This window comes from Sinocyclocheilus rhinocerous, unplaced genomic scaffold (assembly GCF_001515625.1).
Source record: "Sinocyclocheilus rhinocerous isolate Xijiao unplaced genomic scaffold, SAMN03320098_v1.1 scaffold189, whole genome shotgun sequence".
In the NCBI taxonomy this organism is placed as follows: domain Eukaryota; kingdom Metazoa; phylum Chordata; class Actinopteri; order Cypriniformes; family Cyprinidae; genus Sinocyclocheilus; species Sinocyclocheilus rhinocerous.
In genome coordinates this window covers 537,884-545,533 of record NW_015667354.1, presented here as the reverse complement: position 1 = coordinate 545,533, position 7,650 = coordinate 537,884, and the positions used below count along the sequence as shown (strand labels likewise).

General features: G+C 35.6%; 1 protein-coding gene across 1 annotated transcript in view; it reads right to left on the bottom strand.

Annotated features, from left to right (window-relative positions):
* Positions 1 to 482, bottom strand: part of LOC107733867 (glutamate receptor ionotropic, NMDA 2A-like) — a 41,640-nt gene extending 41,158 nt beyond the window's left edge. The window contains exon 1 of the mRNA XM_016545696.1: positions 445 to 482. The gene's annotated coding sequence lies outside the window, so the exon portion shown is untranslated. The remainder of the gene's footprint in view (positions 1 to 444) is intronic.
* Positions 483 to 7,650: the final 7,168 nt, after the last annotated feature.

Genomic DNA, 7,650 nt, shown 5'->3' with positions numbered 1-7,650 from the left:
TAGGGTTAGAATAAGTTGACATGTACTTGCAAAGTTACTTATAGTCAGTAGAATGTCTGTTGGGAGACCATCACAATAAAGAGTTAGCAGATATTAAGCAAAAAGTCTACTAATACTCTAATGTGAGTTAGTAGACATGTACGTGCAACGTTATTTATTGTCAACAGAATGTTCAAAAGGGACCATCAAAATAAAGTGTTACCTATACATTCACTGCAAATGCACACACGTACTTACATTGTAAATATACACAGACATTGAATGTCTGATGTCTTTCAGACTGAATATAAACAGTATGACATGAACAAGAGTGCTGTTATTTCATGCCAAAATATTCAGACCTAGAACAAGATTGGGAGTGTGATATTGCTTTTACCCAACAACAAATTAAACAAGATGGGATAGTTTACCCAAAAAATTAAAATTCTGTCATTAAGTACTCACCCCTCATGTCATTCCAAACCCGTAAGACCTTCGTTCATCCTCGGAACACAAATTAAGATATTTTTGATGAATTTCAAAAGCGTTCTGACCCTTTCTGTCAGTTGTGTCGCTTCACTTTACAAAACCATTCACAAACCGCACAATACGGAATCTCAATCTTCAAAAGGAAAAATATTATATAATCTGTCTACTTTTTGGTTTGGATGCAGCCAATCACTTGTCGCCACCTACTGGTATATCAATGTAACCTGCAGAAAGTCTCACCACTAATATATGTGTATATATAGTATAATCACCATACTTCGTGAAAACCATTTCGAATGTCTTTGCTCATGAAAAAAGTAATAAAGGGTTTTAAAAATCAAAACATAAATAATCAATGCATGAGGCATTGAAATCTAACTGTGAAAACCTACTTTCTGTTTTGTGTAAAAGTTCTTTGCTTTTATGAACAAAGTGAAAGAGAGTGAATATTCTAACAACCATCCATAAACCAAGAAGACACTTAAACAGCGAGAGACTTGTAAGCTGAGAGAGAAAAAGACAAAGAAATTGGATAAACTAAATTGATGAAGAAAGGCACTTGTGCTCCAGACACTAAGTAATGATAGTGTTTGAGCCACTCAAAATCTAATCAAACAACACAGGCAATGTAGTGCCTGTGATGAAAACAGCCCCATCCCGCCACTATGCAAAGCAAGCCGGCTGTGCCTATGCATTTCAATGACCTCATTAGATAAATATAATTAAAAGGGAGCTTTGTGAAGCAATGGAGCAGAGAATCCAAATTAAGATGCTTAATTTCGTCCTCATTGTATTACTGCTTTTAATAGAGAAGAAGTAAGTTTGTTTTCTTATTTCATTCGACTTCAGTTGTGTTTATCATGAAAGTGAAATGGGGTTATGGTGGATACAGACACAAACTAACCAAGGGGGCCTCTGACCATTTGATCTGAAGGGCCCAAATGGTTGCAGATATTGTGAAGACAGTTTATTACAATAAGTATTTATCTATTAAGTGTTTAAATTAATTGGAGATCAAAAAGGAGAAACTGAGAAACTCCTAGGAAAATGGAAAAATGTATTAAGAAGTTGAGTGAGACTAACAGTGCCATACTAACAGTAAACTCACTGCTGTTAACAGAAAATCTAGATGAAACGTGAGCAAGATACTAAACCAACGCTATAGGCGATGTCAATATTGAAGTCGGGAAAGATGCTAAAGTGCATCTTCTGAGAATGCAGTGCCGTTCTTTCGCCAAGCAGTAGTTTGATATATTGAACTTTGTTTTACTTACTGTCAGGCAGGGTACGGCACACTGTTTCTTGTTCTTGCTGCTGTCAGATATCAGAGCATCTGACAGCTAATGAACAACTGCCATATCACCAAATGTTTGTAAAAACAATCAATTTCCTGTTCACTCAAACAGACAGGTTATTTATGATAATGTGCTGGCCTTGCTGATAAGACGGTCCCTGACAGTGTTTATAGTTCCACCCACTATGAACACCTGTAGGAACACACACAAGAAATATGAAGTTTGTGAGGAGACAGAGCTTCATAAATTTCTTAATTATTTTATTTTTTTAAGACAATTAAATGTATAAAAAATATTTAAATATTTTATTTTATAAATATATAGTTTTATTGTTTTATTATTTTTATTTATATTATTTAATATTGTTTAATATACAAAATAGTTTATATATATTATGGCTGTCAATATATTAAAATTTTTAATCTAAATAATCACACCCTTTTTCTGTGATTAATCGCAATTAATCACTTCATGAAATTAAGCATAGACCATTTACTCTATCTTGTTTCAGATGTTAATTTTGTCATAATTTGCTATATCCAGCAAAGAAAACCAAAAGATTGAAGGGTGATTCTCAAAAATCTGTATTTTCTGCAAGTGTTTTTCAAGATAAATTTAGATGTCTTTACAAAAAAAGACACTTAGAATCTCCAAAAGGACACCAAAGAACCAAATGATATAAGGAGCCCATATAAGCACATATGAAAGAAAAAAAATGCTTAAAAAAAAAAAAAACACAGAATCAGAATAGTATGTGTACAGTGCAACAGCAAAGAGCTTTTTTACATTTTAGAGAAGTCAAGTTGCGATACCAAACAGGAGATGCCAAAAAAAAAACTAAACCAACCGCCTGCTGACTGCATATATTTACTACAGTACACGGATCCATTCAGAAGAACACTAGATTCACTTTTAAATTAATAACAACAACAACAACAATAATTTAACTAGGGTTGGGCAAGTTAACGCGTTATTATCGCGTTAACGCATTAATTAATTAACACAATTAATTATTTTATCGCACATTAACACAGGTTATTATTATTATTATTAGGAAAGCCTGTTGCTCACTGGCTCTGAACGTGCTCATAATCACGACTTCATAAGTGGGAAATAGGACGTTTTATCTGGCCATACAGCGGTGGGATGCGTTGACAATCCATTCAGTCTGTACTTCACACAAGCGCATGACGTGAGGACTCGCGCTCTTCAGAGACAATCACAGAATATGACAGAGCTCGTGCTTAAAAGCGAAACACACTGGAATTAATAATTCACTGAAAACACAACGCGAGTCTCTGTGTGCTCTGCAAACTCTGATGCAATCAGCCTGGTTTCCTTTATATTTACGCTGCTTTGGATGGATTGTTTTAGTCAAACGCGCTCAGGCATGGTTAAGATTGCCTAGTGTGAGTTCACCCTTATTCTCCCGCATCCCACACATATGAGTCTCTACCTGCCCGCACCCGCACTCGCCCATCAAGTGTTGTCCCGCGATAGCGCAGGTCTCTAAGGTGCCTGTTATAATGTCATGATAACAAATTCCTCGTATGTGTAAACATACCTGGCAATAAAGCTCATTCTGATTCTGATTCTGATGATCGAGGCTCTGGACTCTGAGCATAACTTATTTTTCTATAACTATAAAATATTTTCTATAAAACCGTCAATGCCCTGGCAGTGGCAAATAGCTTTGGTTTTATATTTAATGTGATTACATTAATGTTTAAGTTGAGATTTACAAGAAATATTTTAACTGCTACTATGTAATAGGAATACTGCTGTAATAAAAAAGCACCTTATTTGTTTAAAGTGTTTGCAAACAAAATGTTATTGCACTTTTGTTCATATAGCAGTACCTTTAAATGAAAAAAGTGCACAATACACTACTTTTGAATTCATTATTGAATTTTGTGCATAACAATGCGATTAATCGCGAATTAAAATTTTTAATCATTGCTAATATATATATATATATATTAGTTTTTTTATTAATGTAACCCTGTTCTGACGAAATCGCTTACTGTCTGACAGGTATTTCTTTGAATAATATAATTACTTTGTGACCATTAAATAATTATCTTCTATATACTATAGAATGTGTACAGTGATTGTTTTAATATTGTTTATTTTTACTAATTTTACCCTATTTCACAAAAAGCAAACAATAAAATAAAATAAAACATGTTATTGCCAGTGACTTTGCAGTGTATGTATTGATCTGCACCACTGACCCACAGTGCATGCAACACATATGGAATGATCTGAACATGGGAAAAAGATCTGTCCTCAACTGGTTTCCACACTGCATCCTATAACCGTCACTGGGAACTATTTATTAGGTGCTGGATGACTAGAAAAGTCATTAGCACTTTACCACAGGGATAGGAAATTAGCATTTTAATTGTTTGCGCGCTGTGCATTTTTCATGGTCACGGTGCAAATAGATTTTGTGCTTGTAGATCTCAACCTGCTTCTATTCCAATCAACGTCTCCCCCCTTCAGGAGTCATTACATGAGTGCCGCACAATATCGGAGGTCTCTGGCTTCACCTTCAGGCCCCAGGAGGATGAGGATAGGCTTGCGACAAGCCTTAGTAGATGCTCTGCCCTCAAAAGCGGCAGAGAGGAACTGAATTGAATGAGAACGCCTTCACCAGATGAAAACAGTATAATGCCCATCCTGGAGGCTTACTTGCAGAGAGCTATTAAGATAAAACGCTCCATGTCTAATTCGGTTGAGGAGGTATAATTAATGACTCCTGTGCAGAGGGGAGGGGTTGTGCGCACTAAGCGCTAACCAAATAGCTAGCTTGAAAGCGGCTGACACTCAGCAACGCATCTGCCGCTGCCCACTCAAAATTCCACACTGGTAGAGCTGCGGCTTGCTGCAGATTATTGACCTTGGATACTTCACTCTATATATTTATACAAGCATCATTTATTACCAGGGCCAAAAGACGCTTAAGTGAATTATGATGTGGGTACTGAGTACTGATGTGGGAGTCATACCCTGAGGGTTGATTAATTGTTCACATCAACTCTGCAGAACAGTGAAGCACCTGACAAAAATGAAATTCTGTTCATTGACATGGTCTTGGTATAGCGATGGACAAAGATGCCCATGAGAACATACTGCTCAAACTTTCTTAAAGGAACAGTATACCTAAAAATGAAAATATTCTCTCATGTCATTCCATTTTTGTCTTTACATGAACGCAAAAGAAGACTTTTTTTTTTTTTAAACATGCTATTCGTTCTTTTCAGAAAATTCTCCAAGTCTTCTGAATCCATATAATAGCTTTGGGTGAGAAATTGACTATTTTTTTCCTTGACATGAAGAAGGGGTTACATTAAAGTTACATTAAAAAACTATATTAAACCCCCCTCAGTTTCACTGTGGAGATCTTTAATTGTTGAGCTTGTGACCCTGGAAAAACAGAGGCACTGAGTTGAGGGAAGGATTCATATCTTTGTGCAGAAATGGAGAAAATCTCTAGAGCTTCTATTAAATGCAGTTTGGACAGAGATGGACAGTAATTGACTGAGAGGGTAAGGGTGTTGTTTCATGTGATTTGGATTCATATATTTTTAATTTATGTTTTTCTTTATCATAATAATTTAGCAGAAACTCTTGCAAAGTGGACTGTTTCTCTCTATCTCTTATAAATAAAAAATAAGTAAAAAAAAAAAGTAAGGTTACAAAATAAGTAAGGTTATATTTAGAATACATAATTATTTTATATTAATAAATTAAATTATATAAATTAGAAATTAGAATGATACATATCTATAATTTAGAAATAAAATATAAATATTATTTAATTAAATGTTATAAATATTTATTATTCTTAAAAAGTTTTTTTTTTTTAATTAAAAAATACTGATGCAGAGAAATAATAATTTAAATCAATCAATATCTTAGATTTTGGTTTGTTTTTCCGCAAAAAAACTATTGTACACATTCATAATAATTAGATTATAGAAAATGGTCTTTTGTGATGCTTTTATGGTACATTTTTGTTATTTTTGAAGCTTAAAAGCCTTAGTTTCTATTCACTTACACTGCATGAAATAAATAAGTCCAGCACATTCTTCAAAATTATTATAATCATTTTGTATTCCATAGAAGTAATAAAGTCATACAGGAAGTGTGAGTAAATGACAACAGATTGTTCATTATGAGTCAGCTATTCTTTTATCTTGTCATTTGAATGGCCAGCAATTAAAGAGAGGGAGGAAACACTCATAGGTTTATGTAATGAATATTGTTCAGCCCATTAAAGGAGCAATTATATTCACTTTTGTTTGTCAAACTGTGGACCCCATTCGTCAAGTCAAGTCTGGGTTTTCTGTGTGGGCGGCAGTTGTTCTTATGCTGAAGTCCCATGTGGATCCAAGATCCAGCATTCAGCCAACATGAGAAAACGACAACAGATTTCCTGGCTGCCAATCAGAGCTGAGGCCGAGTTTAATCACCGACGCTGAAGCTGTAATTAGCTCTCCAGAAAACCAAACTCCTCCGTAACTTCTGAGGAGAATGGATTTGCTTTAAGCATGAGGCGTTGAGTATTTATAGTTCAATGGTGGTAGAGCAGAGCTGGACTGAGTAGATTTCTGCGTGACTGAGACATTAAGACAAGGGGGGGAGGGGGGGGGCAAGATAAACAGAGGAATAAAGGAAACAGTGCTCTAATGTGCGTCATGAGGTGCTGCTGCACAGTCGTTTTCATCACAGCCTCTGGTCACCATTTACAGTGACCCGCTCTTTAATTAAAAGCTGCCACACTGTCTGATGAACTGCCTCTCGGCCACAGTTTTGCCACAGAGTCACACATACTGCCAGCACAATGACCTGCTCGCTTTCAGACGTCATTTGAGTCTATTTACTGACACTCGAACCTGGCCGATCCATTGGGGTTATGCTTCATCTGACGCCAACCAGCTCACTGTCTAAAGCTTATTCAGATGGGACCAGTTTTCCCTGAGGATTTTAGGCAAATTTGTGTATCATAGACGAATTTTGTGATTTTAATCCTGCCCGAATCAAACATGTTTCTGTTTTTCTCATACAACCTCGGGTGAAAATTACAGAGCAAATTAACTACTGTTTTCAGTACCTTGGAGGTCCTCTGAGAAATTGAATCCCATTTGGATAAAAAAAGCATGTGATTGTGGTATATTATTATTTTTTACATTGCTTCTCTTCATTTATGTTGACCTTAAAATACCTTAAAGTCTAAATTCCAGTAGATGTTACTCTGGTGCACCTTCATTATGAATTTAGACCTTTTAGCCAATCTGTCCTAATCAGCACATGAAATCAAACACACTTCATCTTAATAATTGTATTCCAAGTTAAATATATGTTACAAATTAGTGGTCGACCGATATTGGTTTTTTGACTGCTGATGCCGATATCTTGGAAATCAGGGTGGCCGGTGGCCGATGGCCGATATAAAGCCGATATAATTTTATTTCATATTTAAGAAATTTGAAATAATTTGAAAATGGATTTAAAAAATAAATGTGTAAAATAAACATGATTATACTTTAAAGGGGTCATATGATGCTGCTAAAAAGAACATTATTTTGTGTATTTGGTGTAATGAAATGTGTTTACGTGGTTTAAAGTTAAAAAAACACATTATTTTCCACATACTGTACATTATTGTTTCTCCTCTATGCCCCGCCTTTTTGAAACGCGTCGATTTTTACAAAGCTCATCGGCCTGAAAAAGCGAGGTGTGCTCTGATTGGCCAGCTATCCAATGCGTTGTGATTGGCCGAATACCTCAAGCATGAGACGGAAATGTTACGCCCCTCACATACCGTGTCCGGCCGGAGCGACGAGACAAAAACATGAAAACCCATTATAAACGAGACATT